The sequence below is a fragment of the Bos mutus genome, chromosome 4, assembly GCF_027580195.1.
Source record: "Bos mutus isolate GX-2022 chromosome 4, NWIPB_WYAK_1.1, whole genome shotgun sequence".
Taxonomy (NCBI): Eukaryota; Metazoa; Chordata; class Mammalia; order Artiodactyla; family Bovidae; genus Bos; species Bos mutus.
Genome location: NC_091620.1, coordinates 117,596,351 through 117,616,592, shown reverse-complemented (window position 1 = coordinate 117,616,592; position 20,242 = coordinate 117,596,351). Strand labels below are relative to the sequence as shown.

Below are 20,242 nucleotides of genomic sequence, written 5' to 3'. Positions count from 1 at the left end.
AGCCAACTGGAAAGCAGCAAGCCCCATTATAATACAAGTGAGAGCCAAGACAAGCTTTGCTTAAGTAATTCCTGTATTATTACTTATTGTCACACAATAGACTTAGACTGGGAAAATCTACTCATCTGATAGGAGTTTTATTAAATGTAAATTAAAAATGTAATACATCTGGTACATATTAAGTACAAAATAAACATATACCCTCTTCAAATCCTGGCCTACTCCATTTCTCTTGGTGAAAATTATGACTTAACATGATGAACTACTTTACTCACTGATTCTCATTTACACATGCCTGTGCCTTTCACACCCACCACTCCTTTTCTGCCTAATGTCTTCTGATTAATCCTGTTTGCTTCTTCCACTGTCTTAAAAATCCACATACAAATTAAAACCTGTTTGGTTGTTGAAGCTTTTTGTTTGTTAAACAATGCTTCTGGCATATCATCACCATCATCATTCTCTTCTGTTATTTTTTTGCAACTCTCACCAAATGAGCCCCAACAAAAAATAAACAGTGCAGGTGATTGTATTAATACCAATAATACATGTCATGCTTCCAATGAACTTAGAATTCAATAAAGGAATACAGATTGTACATGCATATGTGTATTCACATGTTTTTATAAACAGCATGTTTTAATTTTTATGATAGGATTTGTTCAGAGTTGGACTTCCCTGGTGGCTCAGACGGTAAAGCGCCTGCCTACAATGCAGGAGACCCAGGTTCAATCCCTGACTTGGGAAGATCCTCTGGAGAAGGAAATGGCAACCCACTCAAGTACTGTCACCTGGAAAATCCCATGGACGGAGGAGCATAGTAGGCTACAGTCCATGGGGTCACAAAGAATCAGATGCAATTGAATGATTTCACTTTCACTTTCACTTTCACTTTTTTTTTTTCTTTGTTCAGAGTTGGGTGGAGATATGTAGGTAATTGTAGATATGTAGGTCAAGGCTGTATATTGTCACCCTGCTTATTTAACTTCTATGCAGAGTACATCATGAGAAACACTGGGCTGAAAGAAGCACAAGCTGGAATCAAGATTGCTGGGAGAAATACCAATAACCTCAGATATGCAGATGACACCACCCTTACGGCAGAAAGTGAAGAGGAACTAAAAAGCCTCTTGATGAAAGTGAAAGAGGAGAGTGAAAAAGTTGGCTTAAAGCTCAAGATTCAGAAAATCATGATCATGGCATCTGGTCCCATCACTTCATGGGAAATAGATGGGGAAACAGTGGAAAAAGTGTCAGACTTTATTTTGGGGGGCTCCAAAATCACTGCAGATGGTGACTGCAGCCATGAAATTAAAAGACGCTTACTCCTTGGAAGGAAAGTTATGACCAACCTAGATAGCATATTCAAAAGCAGAGACATTACTTTGCCAACAAAGGTCCATCTAGTCAAGGCTATGGTTTTTCTAATAGTCATGTATGGATGTGAGAGTTGGACTGTGAAGAAAGCTGAGCTCCGAAGAATTGATGCTTTTGAACTGTGGTGTTGGAGAATCTTGAGAGTCCTTTGGACTGCAAGGAGATCCAACCAGTTCATCCTAAAGGAGATCAGTCTTGAATGTTCTTTGGAAGGAATGATGCTAAAGCTGAAACTCTAGTACTTTGGCCACCTCATGCGAAGAATTGACTCATTGGAAAAGACTGATGCTGGGAGGGATTGGGCGCAGGAGGAGAAGGGGATGACAGAAGATGAGATGGCTGGATGGCATCACTGACTCGATGGACATGAGTTTGAGTGACCTCTGGGCGTTGGTGATGACAGGGAGGCCTGGCATGCTGCAATTCATGGGGTCACAAAGAGTCGGACATGACTAAGGAATTGAACTGAACTGAACTGAGGTATGTAGGTAAATTTTAATAGTTTGGGGCAGGAGGTTTGGCAGAAAGACTTATTTACAGTCACAGACATTTAAGCTGAGAATTAAAGCATAAGCATGTGCTGCCAAATGCTGAGGAATATTGCAAGCATCCAGTGGAGCAGGCAGTGGAACTCTAATGGAATCAGTCACTGGATGTAACTTGTGATCACTGGGATTCAAAGGACAAAACTGCAGTAGGAAGCCTGTTGGAAAGCTTAGGTGTAACAAAAGCATTGATAAGAAAAATAGGCTGTGGCAAGTAGATTTGGATTTCATCCTATGGTTAGTGAAAAATTTTAAATCAGAAGAAGTCATATACTTTATTTTAAAAGATTTTTTTCTTTTTGTAAAGTAGGGGAGTAAAAACCTCTATCACAATGCTTCCCTCAACTTTGCCTACCTCTAAGCTTTTTACTGAAAGGAGACATGATATCAAATATAAACTAGGTATAACTCATTAAAGAAGTATTTATATAAGTGTGTTAATAAATTTTAAAATTTCCACGAAATTGTGCATTTAAAAATTGGCTCAAAATATTTAAGAATTAGAAAAATACCTAGACAGATACAAGCTACAGAAATCGACTGAAGAACAAACAGAAAATATGAATAGATCTATAATAAACAAAAAGAGTAAACCATTAACTTAAAAACTTTCCACAAAGAAAAGCCCAGACCCAGATGGTTTCATGGATCAATTCTACCAAACATTTAAAGAAATAATACCAATTCTTGAAAATACCTCCCCAAAACAATAGAGAAGGGAATATATTCCAACTCATTCTATGAATTTATTCTTACACAAAACCAAATAAAGGCATCACAAGGAAAAATAAAACTATAGACCAGCAACTTTAAAAAATATAGACAAAAATTCTTAATACAACACTAGCAAATCAAATCCACCAGCATTTAAAGGTTGTAAACTGTGATCAAGTGGTGTTTATCCAGGAATGCAATGTTGGTTTAATATCCAAATATCAATTAAAGTGATACACCATTTCAATAGAATACAGAACTATTAAGCATATCATTTTTATTCTTCTGTTTTCAGATGCTTTGATCTGAGGTCTGGCTGACCCTGGAGGGACTGCCCCTCTCAGGATGAGTGATATCTAGCTTGCCCACAATTGCACCCTCCATATGCAAACCAGCCAATCCAAAGCCCACACCCTAACCACCTTCTCTATCTGCCTCTTCCTCAACTTGAAGTACAGCATCTGCAAAAACCCAAAGTAACATAATGTTGCCCTTACAATCAGGAACAAGATAAGGATGTCACTCTTGCCACTTGTAGTCAAAATTAGAGTGGAATTTCTAGACAGGAAAATTAAGTATTCAAGGAAAAGAAGTAAGAGGCATCCAGACTGGAAAAAAAGAGTACAACTATGTCTATTCAAAGACATGATCTTGTATATAGAAAGTCCCAAGGAACACTCTCCTGTACAATGTCACGAACCGCAGTCCATAGTTCATCAGTCACTCTATCAGATCTACTCCATTAAATATATTTCTCACTTCCACTGTAAAATCATAAGGGATTTGATTTAGGTCACACCTGAATGGTGTAGTGGTTTTCCCTACTTTCTTCAATTTAAGTCTGAATTTAGCAATGAGTTCATGATCTGAGCCACAGTCAGCTCCCAGTCTTGTTTTTGCTGACTGTATAGAGCTTCTCCATCTTTGGCTGAAAAGAATATAATCAATCTGATTTTGGTGTTGACCCTCTGGTGATGTCCATGTGTAGAGTCTTCTCTTGTGTTGTTTGAAGAGGGTGTTTGCTATGACCAGTGTGTTCTCTTGGCAAAACTCTGTTAGTCTTTGCCCTGCTTCATTCCATATCCCAAGGCCAAATTTGCCTGTTACTCCAGGTGTTTCTTGACTTCCTACTTTTGCATTCCAGTCCCCTATAATAGAAAAAAACATCTTTTTTGGGTGTTAGTTCTAAAAGGTATTGTAGGTCTTCATAGAACCCTTCAACTTCAGCTCCTTCAGCATTACTGGTTGGGGCATAGACATGGATTACTGTGATATTGAATGGTTTGCCTTGGAAACCAACAGAGATCATTCTGTCGTTTTTGAGACTGCATCCAAGTACTGCATTTCAGACTCTTTTGTTGACCATGATGACTACTCCATTTCTTCTGAGGGATTCCTGCCCACAGTAGTAGATATAATGGTCATCTGAGTTAAATGCACCCATTCCAGTCCATTTTATTTCGCTGATTCCTAGAATGTCGACGTTCACTCTTGTCATATCTAGTTTGTACAGGAGACAGGGATCAAGACCATCCCCATGGAAAAGAAATGCAAAAAAGCAAAATGGCTGTTTGGGGAAGCCTTACAAATAGCTGTGAAAAGAAGAGAAGCGAAAAACAAAGGAGAAAAGGAAAGATATAAGCATCTGAATGCAGAGTTCCAAAGAATAGCAAGAAGAGATAAGAAAGCCTTCCTCAGCGATCAATGCAAAGAAATAGAGGAAAACCACAGAATAGGAAAACTAGAGATCTCTTAAAGAAAATTAGAGATACCAAGGGAACATTTCATGAAAAGATGGGCTCAATAAAGGACAGAAATTGTATGGACCTAACAGAAGCTGAAGATATTAAGAAGAGGTGGCAAGAATACACATAAGAACTGTGCAAAAAAGATCTTCACGACCCAGATAATCACGATGGTGTGATCACTGACCTAGAGCCAGACATCCTGGAATGTGAAGTCAAGTGGGCCTTAGAAAGCATCACTAGGAACAAAGCTAGTGGAGGTGATGGAATTCCAGTTGAGCTATTCCAAATCCTGAAAGATGATGCTGTGAAAGTGCTGCACTCAATATGCCAGCAAATTTGGAAAACTCAACAGTGGCCACAGGACTGGAAAAGGTCAGTTTTCCTTCCAATCCCAAAGAAAGGCAATGCCAAAGAATGCTCAAACTACTGCACAATTGCACTCATCTCACACACTAGTAAAGTAATGCTCAAAATTCTCCAAGCCAGGCTTCAGCAATACGTGAACTCTGAACTTCTAGATGTTCAAGCTGGTTTTAGAAAAGACAGAGGAGCCAGAGACCAAATTGCCAACATCTGCTGGATCATCAAAAAAGCAAGAGAGTTCCAGAAAAACATTTTTTCTGCTTTATTGACTATGCCAAAGCCTTTGACTGTGTGGATCACAGTAAACTGTGGAAAATTCTGAAAGATATGGGCATAGCAGACCACCTGATCTGCCTCTTGAGAAACCTATATGCAGGTCAGGAAGCAACAGTTAGAACTGACATGGAACAACAGACTGGATCCAAATAGGAAAAGGAGTATGTCAAGGCTGTATATTGTCACCCTGCTTATTTAACTTATATGCAGAGTATATCATGAGAAACTCTGGGCTGTAAGAAGCACAACCTTTAATCAAGATTGCCAGGAGAAATATCAATAACCTCAGATATGCAGGTGACACCACCCTCATGGCAGAAAGTGAAGAGGAACTAAAGAGCCTCTTGATGAAGGTGAAAGAGGAGAGTGAAAAAGTTGGCTTAAAACTCAACATTCAGAAAATGAAGATCATGGCATCTGGTCCCATCACTTCATGGGAAATAGATGGGGAAACAGTGGAAAAAGTGTCAGACTTTATTTTTTGGGCTCCAAAATCACTGCAGATGGTGACTGCAGCCATGAAATTAAAAGATGCTTACTCCTTGGAAGAGAAGTTATGACCAATTTAGATAGCATATTGAAAAGCAGAGACATTACTTGGCCAACAAAGGTCTGTCTAGTCAAGGCTATGGTTTTTCCAGTGGTCATGTATGAATGTGAGATTTGCACCGTGAAGAAAGCTAAGCACCGAAGAATTGATGCTTTTGAACTGTGGTGTTGGATAAGACTCCTGAGAGTTTCTTGGACTGCAAGGAGATCCAACCGGTCCTTCTGAAGGAGATGAGCCCTGGGTGTTCTTTGGAAGGACTGATGCTAAAGCTGAAACTCCAGTACTTTGGCCACCTCATGCGAAGACTTGAGTCATTGGAAAAGACTCTGATGCTGGGAGGGATTGTGGGCAGGAGGAAAAGGGGACAACAGAGGATGAGATGGCTGGCTGGCATCACTGATTTGACGGACATGAGTCTGAGTGAACTCCAGAAGTTGGTGATGGACAGGGAGGCCTGGTGTGCTGTGATTCATGAGGTCGCAAAGAATCAGACACGACTGAGCGACTTACCTGAACTGAACTGAAGGAACTCTCTAAAAATGATTATAATGAGTAAGTGAATATAGCAAGGTTGTAAGATGCAAGATTAATACCCCAAAATAAACAACCTTGTTTCTAACAGATTAGTGTAGTAGTCATCTATTACCACTATAACAAATTGCTACACATTTTGTGGCTTAAAATGAAAGACAATTTATTTTTTTTTAAGTATTTATTTCACTGCTTTGGGTCTTAGTTGTGGCATGCGGAGTCTTTGTAGCATCATGCAGGACATTTTGTTGAGGTGAACAGATTCTCTGGTTGTGGCTCAAGGGCTCAGTAGTTGCAGTGTGTGGGCTTAGTTGCTCTGTGGCATGTAGGATCTTAGTTCCCCAACCAGGGATCAAACCTATGCCCTGCACTTCGTAAGGGAGATTCTAAATCACTGGACCACCAAGGAGGTCCCAATTTATTATTTCAGTTCTGTAAATCAGAGGTCTGAGATGGACTTCTATGGGGTAAAATCCAGGTGTCAACAGGGCTGTATTTCTCTCTGGAGGCTCTAGGGGAGAATATATTCCGTTGTTCTTTAAAATTCTGTATGCTGCCCATAACCCTCAGCTCATGGCCCCTCCTTGAATAATTCCAACCTCTACTTTCATCATCAAATCTAATTTCTCTCTGGGAACTGGGAGAATAGGAGTGATTACTAATGGCTATTTTTTTTTTTTTTAATGTGGTGATGAAAATTTTCTCAAATTGATTATGGTAGTGATTGTGCAGCTCTGTGAATGTACAAAAATCAGTTGAATTGTAGACTTAAGATGAGTGGATAGTAGGTGAATTATATATCAATAAAACTGTTTTAAAACACAGAAAAAATAAGAACAGTGTAACATGAGCAATATCTTCAGATAAGACAATGTGAATAGATATCAATTTTTACAACACAGTATTTATACAAAACTGCCTACTTTATTTAAATATTAGTATGTCCTTATAGCTATTTTAATTTGATAGGAAAATATTAGAATGAATATATGAACACAGAGGAAAATTAGAAAATAATTAAGAAAAATCACCACTGAGAAATAGACACAGTGCAAATTCTAGAGTGTAACATTTTATTCTCTATTAAGTCAAGATAATTTTTATAATGAAACCAAGATGAGATTAACTTATGTAAATTGCATAGACTCATTTTTGGAATGTAGTGTAAATCTGTTTACTTTGATTATTTAAGCATAATTTCAACTCTAAATGAACAATTACTTGAATCATCTTATGCGTTATAGTGCTTAAACAGAATGTGGGTAAGATGGCAAAAAGAGTTACGGTATCTAAAACACTCATGAAAAAGGAACAGTTCAGCCTCATGAGGAGGTAATGAAACATTTTAATTGCGGTTTTAAAATTTAGCATTTAAACCTGTTAAGGTCCAGGCAGCACTCGAGCAATGGGGAGACCACAAATGTTACTCTGGTTCTTAAATGAGTTGTGAGAAACAGGATGAACGGCTGACTTTTCAAATGACTGCATATAAAGTTTGTCACCAAGACACTAAAGGAAATTAAGAGAGCAAACAATTTAGAGCATGATAATGTAAATAGCTCTTGATGTAATAGATAGTCACCTTGTGGAATTCATGGCCACAGTAAGATGGCTAAATAAATATAAAGTCTCAGTAATTTTATGAGTAATAATAAAGGTTTATGTCAACTAGTACATTGATAAAAGTGCTACCCAACAGATTGTAATAAGAAAGTTGTCTTAATATCTGAATGGAAGCCAATGTATTCACAAAAAGAGATTTGATTCCAAAAGACAACAAAATGTGGAGTTTGCAAGTAAAACCATTGTGATGGAAATAATCCTTCACAGAGTTGAAGGCACCAGCCCCTGGAGTTCCAGTGATGGACAGCAGGCACTTCCCACCTGGATCTCTGCAGCAGCATGCTCCTGGTCCATGTCAGTCCACTACACCACCAAGAGCTCAACACTGGAGTTTTTTTTTTTTTTTTTCCTTGTTGGGACAGTCAGTGTTGGGGGAGGCAATCTCCAGGTAGCACCTCCAACCAATACATGATGGGAACTGGTAGAAAAGTGACTCCAGCTCTCTATTGCCTCAGATGGGATAATGCTGAGGTCTGCTGAACACTGTCACCTGAGTGAGGTCCCTCACAAGCTGGAGCCTCAGCTCCCTTGGTCAGGAACATGGTCTTCAATGAACCTGTTAACCAGAACCTAAGAAATGGTAATCTAACTGAAGTAAAGAGGTTTTACTGGGGGTTTGTTAGGACCTCAGGTCATGAGACACAGATTTAAGAGGCACTTGAATTACATTGCACAGGACTACAAAATGGAAGAAGGTTTATAAAGGCAAGACTGCAAGGCTACACAAATTGTAAAGGATAAGTTAGCAAGGGAGCAGGATACAAGATCAACATACAGATATCAGTTGTATTTCTTTATACTAACAGTGAAATATCAGAAGTGAAGTCACTCAGTTGTGTACTACTCTTTGCGACCCCATGGACTGTAGCCTATCAGGCTCCTTCCTCCATCCATGGAATTTTCCAGGCAAGAGTGCTGGAGTGGATTGCTATGTCCTTCTCCAGGGGATCTTCCTGACCCAGGAATCAAACCCGGGTCTCCCGCACTGCAGGCAGACGCTTTATCGTCTGAGCCACCAGGGTACAGTCATCCCTACTCCTCTTTCCCTTGCTCATGTCACTCGAGCCATACTTCATCTCCTTGTCCTTCAAACATCAGTCATGCTCCATCTTAGAACTTTTATATTTGGTCCCTTCTACCTAAACTACTATTATCCCAGGTATCTAAAAGATGTATTTCCTATCATTACTCAATTGTTACCTTCTCAGGAAGTCAGTTGTCAACACCACTTACCTTCTTTTCTTACTTGAATTCTCTCCATAAAACTTACCTTCTAAAATAGTATATGTGTTTCATCCACTTGTTTTATTTATTACCCATATTCCAGCAAAATGTAAGCTCCACAAGGGCAAGGACTCATAGATCTGGAGAACTCTGACAATCTACTTGCTTTCTCCTCTTGAATCTATCTAATGAACAATTCAAATGTAACATTATCTAAAACCAACTGATATTTTCTCTGAAACCTGCTCTAAACATTTAGTCTGGCTATAGTCATCCTCCATCTGTATTGCTGTCTCTTAAATGGTCTCCCTGTTTCTACACCTCTTGTCCCCTACAGTCTATTTTCAATATACCAGCCAAAACAATCTTCATACAACATAAGTCAGAATGAGTCACAGTATGCTTTAAATTCTCAACTGGCTCTCCATATCACTCAGAGTGAAAGCTAAATTTCTTACTATGGCCCACTTCCACTTTTGGCCTTTAATCTATTTTTTTCCCAAGATATTTGAAGGGGATGCAAAAAGCAATGTCTTTTAGAATAACACCAAAAAATACATGGGGAATAAACCTGACCAGGCAAGTGACAGATTTATATGCTGAGAACTATAAAATATTAACAAAGGAAATTGAAGATGATTCAAAGAAGTGGAAATGTATCCTATGCAGTTGGATTGGGAGAATTAATTTTGCTAAAATGGCCATACTTTCAAAAACAATCTACAGATTTAATGTGATCCCTGTCAAATTACCTGTGACATTTTTCACAGAACTAGAACAAATAATACTAAAATTTATGTAGAACCAGAATTGCCAAAGCAATTGTAAGGAAAAATAACAAACTAGGAGGCATAATTCTTCCAGATTTCAGACAATACTATCAATACAAAGCTATAGAAATCAAAAAGGCATGATACTGACACAAAACATACATACGCATCAATGGAACAAAATAGAAAGCCAAGAAATAAGCCCACACACCTATGGACAATTAATCTTTGATTAAGGAGGTAAGATTATACAACAGCAAAAAGACAGTCTCTCCAGCAAGTCATGTTAAGAAACTTGAACAGTGCATGTAAATCAATGAAGTTAGAGAACACTGTCACACCATATGCAAAAATAAACTCAAAATGGCTTAAAGGCTTAAACATAAGACATGATACCATAAAACTCCTAGAAGAGAACATAGGCACAACTTTCTGTCACATAAATTATTCCAATGTTTCCTTAGGCTAGTCTCCAAAGGCAAGAAAATAAAAGCAAAAATAAACAAATACCTTTTTAATGTGTTGATCAACTTATTAGTTTTTGCACAGCAAAGTGAAGTCACTCAGTTGTGTCTGACTCTTTGAGACCCCATGGACTGTAGACTACCAGGATCCTCCATCCATGGGATTTCCAGGCAAGAGTACTGGAGTGGGTTGCCATTTCCTTCTCCAGGGGATCTTCCCAACCCAGGGATCAAACCTGGGTCTCCAGCATTGTAGGCAGACGCTTTACTGTCTGAGCCACCAGGGAAGTCCTTTGCACAGCAAAGGAAACCATAAACAAAAGGAAAAGACAGCCTTTAGAAGGGAGAAAATATTTGCAAATGACGCAACTCAGTGACTGACAAGGGCTTAATCTCTAAAATACACAAACAGCTCATACAACTCAACCACAACAACAATAGAAACCATTCAACTGAGAAATGTGCAGAGAATTAGACATTTCTCCAAAGAAGACATACAGATGGCCAGCAGGCAAATGAGAAAATGCTCAACATCACTAATTATTTGTTGTTGTTCAGTCACTAAGCAGTGTCAGGCTCTGACACAATGGCCTGCAGCATGCCAGGCTCTTCTCTCCTCTAATGTTTCTCAAAGTTTGCTCAAATCCCTGTCCATTGAGTCCGTGATGCTTTCTAACCATCTTGTCCTCTGCCGCCCCATTCTCCTTTTTCTGTCAGTCTTTCCCAGCATCAGGATCTTTTCCAATGAGTCTGCTCTTTGCATCAGATGGCCAACGTAATGGAGTTTCTGCATCAGTCCTTCAGATGAATATTCAGGATTGATTTCCTTTAGGATTGACTGGTTTCATCTTCTTGATGTCCAAGGGATTCTCAAGGGTCTTATCCAACACCACAGTTTAAAAGTGTCAATTCTTTGGTGCTCAGCCTTTTTGTAGGCCAACTCTCACATCCAAACCTGACTACTGGAAAAAAACCATAGCTTTGATTACACAGACTTTTGTTGGCAATGTAATGTCTCTGCTTTTTAATAAACTGTCTAGGCTTGTCATAGTTTTTCCTCCAAGAAGAAAGCTTGTTTTAATTTCATGGCTGCAGTCACCATCTGCAGTGATTTTGGAGCCCAAGAAATAAAGTCTTTAACTGTTTCCATTGTTTCCCCATCTATTTGCCATGAAGTGATGGGACTGAAGGCCAGGATCCTGCTTTTTTGAATGCTGAGTTTTAAACCAGCTTTTTCACTCTGCTCTTTCACCTTCATAAAGAGACTCTTTAGTTCCTTTTCATTTTCTGCCATAAGTGTGGTGTCATCTGCATATTTGAGGTTACCAATATTTTCCCAGCATCTTGATTTCAGCTTGCACTTCATACTGCCTTGCATTCTGTACCATGTACTCTGCATATAAGTTAAATAAGCAGGATGACAATATACAGCCTTGATGTACTCCTTTCCCAATTTGGAACTAGTCCATTGTTCCATGTCCAGTTCTAACTGTTAATTTTTGACCTGAATACAGGTTTCACAGGAGGCAGATAAGGTAGTCTTGTATTCCCATCTGTTTAAGAATTTTCCCAGTCTGTTGTGATCCACACAGTCAAAGGCTTTACCATAGTCAATGAGGCAGAATTAGATGTTTTTCTAAATTTCTCTTGCTTTTTCTACGATTCAATGGATGTTGACAATTTGATCTCTGGTTCCTTTGCCTTTGGTAAATCCATCTTGTACAACTAGAATTTTTTGGTTCATGTACTATTGAAGCCTAGCTTGAAGGATTTTGAGCATTACCTTGCTAGCATGTGAAATGAGTGCTGTTGTGCAGTAGTTTGAACATTCTTTGGCATTGCCCTTTTTTGGGATTAGAATGAAAACTGACCTTTTCCAGTTCTGTGGAAAAGCATAGTGCTGTCTCTGCTTTTTAATACACTATCTACGTTTGTCACAGCTTTCCTTCCAAGGAACAAGTGTCTTTTAGCTTCATCATTACAGTCACCATCCCCAGGGATTCTGAAGCTCAAGAAATTAAAATGTGTCACTGCTTCCACTTTTTCCTCTTCTATTTGCCATGAAATGATAGAACTGTCTGCCGTGATCTTAGATTTCTTTTCTCTCTCTCTCTCTGTTAAATTTTTAAATCATGAAAGTATGACAACACATTTACAAGAGACTTGGAAAATATAGAACAAAGTTACATATGGTTCTTCTATATATTACAATTATTTTAAGTAGATCAATTAATATTTTTAGTTATGTTTCAATATCAAACTCTCAAAAATTAATATAATGAATATACAGAAAAGCAGTAGACCTGAGAAGCACTATGAACCAAATCATTATAATTAAGATTTATACAATTTTCACACAACAGCAGGATACAAATTCTATTCAAGTTCCCATAGACTATACACTAGGAGATACTGGAATGTATTCAGGGACATAAAACAAAGTGCAAAAATTTAATTGTGTAAGTGTGTTGAAATCATACAGAATGTGTTCTCTTATCACTGTAGAATTGTGTTAAAAATCAATATAAAAAGATATTTGAAAATAACCCACATATTTTCAAATGCAATATGCCTTTACTAAGAGAGACCTTTGACTTAGCCTTTGCAAGCCTCATAAAGTTAGAACACTGAAAAAATAGAGGCTGATTGCAGAGAAAAAACCATTTAAATGAGAAATTAATATCAAAATGAGAAATTAATATCAAATATATTTTTAAACTCATGTATTTGGAAATTAAATATCTGCTTTTAAATGATGGGTATATCTAAGGAGTCACAACAAGGAAAATTAGAAAATATTTGTAAGAGTCAAAATGAAAATATAATTTATCAGAATTTGGTGTGTGTGGAAACTTGAATACAATATGAAAACAAATAATGAATAGCAGCACAAAAATTTTTTTTTGAAATTTGGGCAAAATCTGTGGTTTAGTTAATAATACTGTATCACATGTTAATTTCCTGTTTTTTTTTTTTTAAACAGTATTTCTTTGTATTATCAGAATTGGATTAGAAGTTTAAAGGCTCATCAATTTTTTTTTTTTTAATCACTGAGATAATAAGCTTTCTAGTCTTTCAACAGTAATATTAGATGCCAAAATACATGGATCATATATATAAATATAAATAAATAAATATATATATATATATATACACACACATATGGGTTTTTGCTAAAATTGATAAAGGCTTGAGGAAGAACAACAAAAATCAATATGGAGAAATTGGAAAACATAAACTAAATGAAATGGGAGCACTAAATATGAAATAGAAAAAGGGAAACAAAACAGATAAAAGTAAAAAATCTTCATATGGTCCGGTTGTTTTTAAATATGAATGCTCATTAGAACAGAGAAGGCAATGACAACCCACTCCAGTACTCTTGCCCGGAAAAATCCCATGGATGGAGGAGCCTGGTAGGCTGCAATTCATGGGGTCATGAAGAGCCAGACATGACTGAACAATTTCACTTTCACGCATTGGAGAAGGAAATGGCAACCCACTCCAGTGTTCTTGACTGGAGAATCCCAGGGATGGGGGAACCTGGTGGGCTGCCATCTATGGGGTCGCACAGAGTTGGACACGACTGAAGTGACTTAGCAGCAGCAGCAGCAGCTCATTAGAAATGCATCTGGGGCTTTGGAGGAAAAAATACAAACCTGGGCATTGGTATTTTTCAGAAAAATTCCAAGATAATTCTGATATGTTTCTGAATTTAAAAATAAAAATAAAAAATCATTACAGATTTTCTAGTAAATGGTAGTTTTAGAGATGTAGAACTCTGTTATTTTCTGTTACCCAATCATGATAGAATGGTATTAAATGAGTAATAGTTACATAATCACAATAGTATTAATAAAAGATATTAACCAGTTTTCACAGTCGATAGTCAAGCAAAAAGAAAAAAAGATCATTATAATTGCAAGTGATAATGGAAACATGATTGATCTAACAATATAAAATAATTGCATACAATTTGGGGGGGTAAGCAGAGTGGTATAATAAGTGAAAGTGCATATGTGCACTTGCTTTCATCTAGCCAGTCTATGTCTTTTGGTTGGTGTACTTAATCCATTTACAGTTAAGGTAATTATTGATATATATGATCCTACTACCTTTTCTTAATTGTTTTGTGTTTATTTTGTGTAGGCTTATCCTCTCCTGTGTTTCCTGCCTAGATAATTTCCCATTGTACTTGTAAAGCTGATTTGGTGTTGCTGAATTCTCTTAACATTTGCTTGTCAGGAAAACTTTTGATTTCTCCATCAAATCTGAATGAAAGTCTTGCTGGGTATAGTATTCTTTGATTGTAGGTTCTTCTTTTTAATCACTTTTATATATATCTGCCATTGAGAAATCAGCTCATAATCTTATGGGAGTTCCCTTGTGTGTTGTCATTTTTTCCTTGTTGCTTTCAGTATTTTATCTTTGTCTTTTATTTTTTGTCAGTTTGATTACTATGTGTCTAGGTGGGTTCCTCCTTGACTGTATCCTGCCTGGGACTCTCTACACTTCCTGGACTTGATTGACTATTTCCTTTCCTATGTTAGGGAAGTTTTCATCTATTTTCCCTTTGAATATTTTTTGAGTCTTTTTCTTCCTCTTCTTCTTCTGGGACCCTATAATGTGAATACTAATCCAATTAATTTTGTCCCAGAGGCCGCTTAGGCTGTCTTCATTTAAAAAAATAATGATAATAATCTATATTCAGTTCTATCACAATGATTTCCACCATTCTGTCTTGCAGGTCATGTATTCATTCTTCTGCCTCAGTTATTCTGTTACTGATTTCTTCTAGTGTGTTGGCCATCTGTTTGTTTTTTAGTTCTTCTAGGTTTTACCATTTTTTTTGTATCTTCTCCATTCTTTTCCAAGATCCTGGATCATCTTCACTATAAATATTCTGAATTGCTTTTCTGGAAGGTTGCCTATCTCTACTTCATTTAATTATTTTTCTGGGGTTTTATTTTGTCCCTTTGTCTGGGACAAATCCTCTGCCTTTTCATCCTGATTAATTTTCTGCAATGTGGTTTTTGTTTTAGCTGTTATGGAATTGTTGTGTTTCTTGCTTCTTCTGTCTGCTTTCAGATGGATGAGGCTATAAGAGGCTTGTGTAAACTTCCTGATGGGAGGGACTGTTTGGGGGAGAAACTGGGTCTTGCTCTGATGGACAGGACTGTGTTCAATAAGCTTTAAGCAGATTGCCTGCTGATGGGTGGGGTCATGCTCCTTCCCTGTTAGTTGCTTGGCTTGAGGAACTAAGTCCAGGAACCAGGTAGTTCCTGGGCTTAGTGGGCTCTTTGATAGTGTTAATGGCAAACTCCAAGAGGGCTTACATCTAGGGGTACCTTTCAAAATTGCTAGTGCCAGCGTTCCTGTCCCCAAGGCAAGCTACTGCTGACCCATGCCTCCACAGGAGGCCCTCCAACACTAGCAAGCATATTTGGTTCAGTCTCCTGCTTCTTTCCCCTGGGTCTTGGTGCACACAAGATTTTATTTGTGCCCTCCAAGAGTGGAATCTATTTCTCCAAGTCCTGTTGAAGCCTTGTAATCAAATTCCTCCAGACTTCAAAGTCAGATTCCCTGGAAGTTCCCACTAACTTTGCTGCATCCCCACCCTGGGAAGGCGGAAGTGGGGCTCAGAACTTTCTCCACGTTGGGAGAACTTCTTCAGTATTATGATCTCCTGTTTGTGGGTCACCTACCCAGTTCAGTTCAGTTCAGTCACTCAGTCGTGTCTGACGCCTTGTGACCCCGTGAACCGCAGCACGCCAGGCCTCCTTGTCCATCACCACTCACGGAGTCCACCCAAACTCATGTCCACCGAGTCAATGATGCCATCCAACCATCTCATCCTCTGTCATCCACTTCTCCTCCTGCCCTCAATCTTTCCCAGCATCAGGGTCTTTTCAAATGAGTCAGCCCATCCCATCAGGTGGCCAAAGTACTGGAGTTTCAGCTTCAGCATCAGTCCTTCCAATGAATACCCAGGACTAATCTCCTTTAGGATGGACTGGTTGGATCTCCTTGCAGTCCAAGGGACTCTCGAGAGTCTTCTCCAACACCACAGTTCAAAAGCATCAATTTTGTGCTCAGCTTTCTTTATAGTCCAACTCTCACATCCATACATGACCACAGGAAAAACCATAGCCTTCACTAGATAGACCTTTGTTGGCAAAGTAATGTCTCTGTTTCTCAATATGCTATCTAGGTTGGTAATAACTTTCCTTCCAAGGAGTAAGCATCTTTTAATTTTATTGCTGCAGTCACCATCTACAGTGATTTTGGAGCCCCAAAAAATAAACTCTGACAATGTTTCCACTGTTTCCCCATCTATTTGCTGTGAAATGATGGGACCAGATGCCATGATCTTAGTTTTCTGAACATTGAGCTTTAAGCCAACTTTTTCATGCTCCTCTTTCACTTTCATCAAGAGGTTCTTCAGTTCTTCTTCACTTTCTGCCATAAGGGTGGGGTCATCTGCATATCTCAGGTTATTGATATTTCTCCTGGCAATCTTGATTCCAGCTGGTGATTCATCCAGCTCAGTGTTTCTCATGATGTACTCTGCATAGAAGTTAAATAAGCAGGGTGACAATATACAGCCTTGATGTACTACTTTTCCTATTTGGAACCAGTCCGTTGTTCCATGTCCAGTTCTAACTGTTGCTTCCTGACCTGCATATAAGTTTCTCAAGAGGCAGGTCAGGTGGTCTGGTATGCCCATCTCTTTCAGAATTTTCCACAGTTTATTGTGATCCACACAGTCAAAGCCTTTGGCATAGTCAATAAAGCAGAAATAGATGTTTTTCTGGAACTCCCTTTCTTTTTCCATGATCCAACAGATGTTGGCAATTTGATCTCTGGTTCCTCTGCCTTTCCTAAAACCAGCTTGAACATCTGGAAGTTCATGGTTCACATATTGCTGAAGCCTGGCGTGGAGAATTTTAACCATTACTTTACTAATGTCTGATGCTGCTGCTGCTGCTAAGTCGCTTCAGTCATGTCCGACTCTGTGTGACCCCATAGACGGCAGCCCACCAGGCTCCCCCGCCCCTGGGATTCTTCAGGCAAGAACACTGGAATGGGTTGCCATTTCCTTCTACAACTAGTGTGTGAGATAAGTGCAATTGTGTGTTAGTTTGAGCATTCTTTGGCATTGCCTTTCTTTGGGATTGGAATGAAAATGGACTTTTTCCAGTCCTGTGGCCACTGCTGAGGTTTTCATATTTGCTGGCATATTGAGTGCAGCACTTTCACAGAGTCATCTTTCAGGATTTGAAATAGCTCAACTGGAATTCCATCAGTATACGATTTATCATGTTTGCACCCCGCCTACCATCTTGTTGTGGCTTCTTTCACTTTGGACGTGGAGTATATTTTTTTGGTGGGTTCCAGTGTGCTCCTGCTGACCATTGTTTAACAGCTCTTTGCCACCATCATTTTTTTTTTTTCTTTTTAATGTTGAGTTTCATGCCAGCTTTTTCACTTCACTCTTCTCTTTTACCCTCATCAAGAGGCTCTTTAGTTCCTATTTACTTTCTGCGATTAGGTTGGTATCATCTGCTTATCTAAGGTTGTTGATATTTCTCCTATTAGTCTTGATTCCAGCTTCTTGTGATTCATACAGCCTAGTATTTCCCATGATGTACTCTTCATATAAGTTAAATAAGCAGGGTAACAATTGGCTTGTTGTACTCCTTTCTCAGTTTTGAACTGGCTCATTTTTCCATGTCTGGTTCTAACTGTTGCTTCTTGACCTGAATACAGATTTCTCAGGAGAAAGGTAAGGTGGTCAGGGTACTTCCATCACTTTAAGAATTTTCCACAGTTTGTTGTGATCCACACAGTCAAAGGCTTTGCATAGTCAGTGAAGCGGAAGTAGATGTTTTTCTGGGTTTCCCTTGTTCTGACTCTCTGCTGCTGCTGCTGCTAAGTCGCTTCAGTCGTGTCCGACTCTGCGCGACCCCATAGATGGCAGCCCACCAGGCTCCCCCGTCCCTGGGATTCTCCAGGCAAGAACACTGGAGTGGGTTGCCATTTCCTTCTCCAATGTGTGAAAGTGAAAGTGAAAGTGAAGTCGCTCAGTCATGTCCAACTCTTAAGCGACCCCATGGACTGCAGCCCACCAGGCTCCTCTGTCCATGGGATTTTCCAGGCAAGAGTACTGGAGTGGGTTGCCATTGCCAGCAAATGTTAGCAATTTGATCTCTAATTTCTCTGCCTCTTTTAAACTCAGCTTGTACATTTAGAAGTTCTCAGTTCACTTACTACTAAAGCCTAGCTTGAAAATTTTGCATCTAACTGCAATAGTATGTGAAATAAGCAACATTTAATGATAGTTTGAACATTCTTTGACATTGCCTTTCCTTGGGATTGAAATTAAAACTTACCTTTTCCAGTCCTGTGGCCTCTGCTGAGTTTTCCAAATTTGCTGACATATTTGAGTGTCACAGTTTAACAGCTTTATCTTTTATGATTTTAAACAGCTCAGCTGGAATTCCATCACCTCCACCATCTTTGTTTCCAAAATGCTTCCTAAGGCCCACTTGACATCACACTCCTGCATATCTAGCTCTAGGTGTGTGGCCACACCATCATAGTTATCTGGGTCATTAGTCCTTTTTTTTTGTTTGTTTAGTTCTTCTTTGTATTCTTACTGCCTCTTCTTAATCTCTTCTGCTTCTTTTAGGTCCTTACCATTTATTTTCTTTATCAAGCCCATTCTTGCATGAAATTTTCCCTTAATAACACCAATTTTCTTGAAGAGATCTCTCGTCTTTCTCATGCTATTGTTTTTCCTCTACTTTGCATTTTTCACTCATGAGGCCTTTTTAATCTCTCCTTGCTACTCTCTGAACTCTGCATTCAGTGGAATATATATTTCCCTTTCTCTCTTGCTTTTTGCTCCTTACCTTTCTTCAGATATTTGTGGAGCCTCCTCAGACAACCACTTTGCCTCCTTGCAGTTCTTTTTATTGGGAATGATTTGGTTACTGCCTCATGTACAATGCTACAAACTTCTGTCCATAGTTCTTCAGGCACTCTATCTACCAGATCTAATCATTTGAATCTATTCATCAACTTTCTTGTATAATTATAGGGAATTTGATTTAGGTCATTCCTGAATGGCCTAGCAGTTTTCCCTACTTTCTTCAATTTAAACCTGAATTTTCAATAAGGAGCTCATGATGTGAACCACAGTTATCTCCAGGTGTTTTACTGATTGCATAGAGATTCTCTATCTTTTGCTGAAAATTACACAATCAATCTAATTTCAGTATTGACCATTTGGTGATGTCCATATGTAGTATCAACTCTTGTGTTGTTGGAAAATGCTGTTTGCTATCACCAGCACATTGTATTGACAAAACTGTTAGCATTTGCCCTGCTTCATTTTGTACTCCAAGACCAAACTTAACTGTTACTCTAGGCATTTCTTGACTTCCTACTTTTGCATTCCAATCTCCTAAGATGAAACAGACATCTTATTTTATTTCTTCATTTGTTTATTTTGATGTTAGTTCTAGAATATGTTGTTGGTCTTCATAGAACCAGTCAACTTCAGCTTCTTCACCGTCAGTAGTTGGGGCATAGATTTGAATTGCTGTGATGTTGAATGGTTTGCCATGGAAATGAATAGAGAGTATTCTGACATTTTTGAGCTTGCACCCAAGTACTGCATTTCAGACCTTTTGTTGACTATGAGGGCTACTCCATTTCTTGTATGGGATTCTTGCCCATAGTAATATACATAAGGGTCATTTGAATTAAATCCACCAATTCCTGTCCATTTTAATTCACTGATTCTTAAGATATAGATGTTCAGTCTTGAAATCTCCTTCTTGACTGCGTCCAATTTATGTAGATCCATAGACCTGACATTTCAAGTTCCTATTCAATATTGTTATTTATAGCATCAGAGTTTACTTCCACTATCAGACACATCCAGAGCTGAGCTTCATTTCTGCTTTATGTTAGCCACTTCATTCTGAATTTGGGTTTTCTAAGCTCCACCAAACAATTCCCTAGTGTTTCTTCAAAACAGTTTTTTGAC

The 20,242-nt window shown here is 38.5% G+C and overlaps 1 non-coding gene across 1 annotated transcript; it reads left to right on the top strand.

Moving 5' to 3' along the window:
- Nucleotides 1-675: 675 nt before the first annotated feature.
- Nucleotides 676-747, top strand: TRNAC-ACA (transfer RNA cysteine (anticodon ACA)). The gene has a single exon. It is a non-coding gene; the product is annotated as a tRNA-Cys (tRNA).
- The last annotated feature ends 19,495 nt before the right edge of the window (nucleotides 748-20,242 follow it).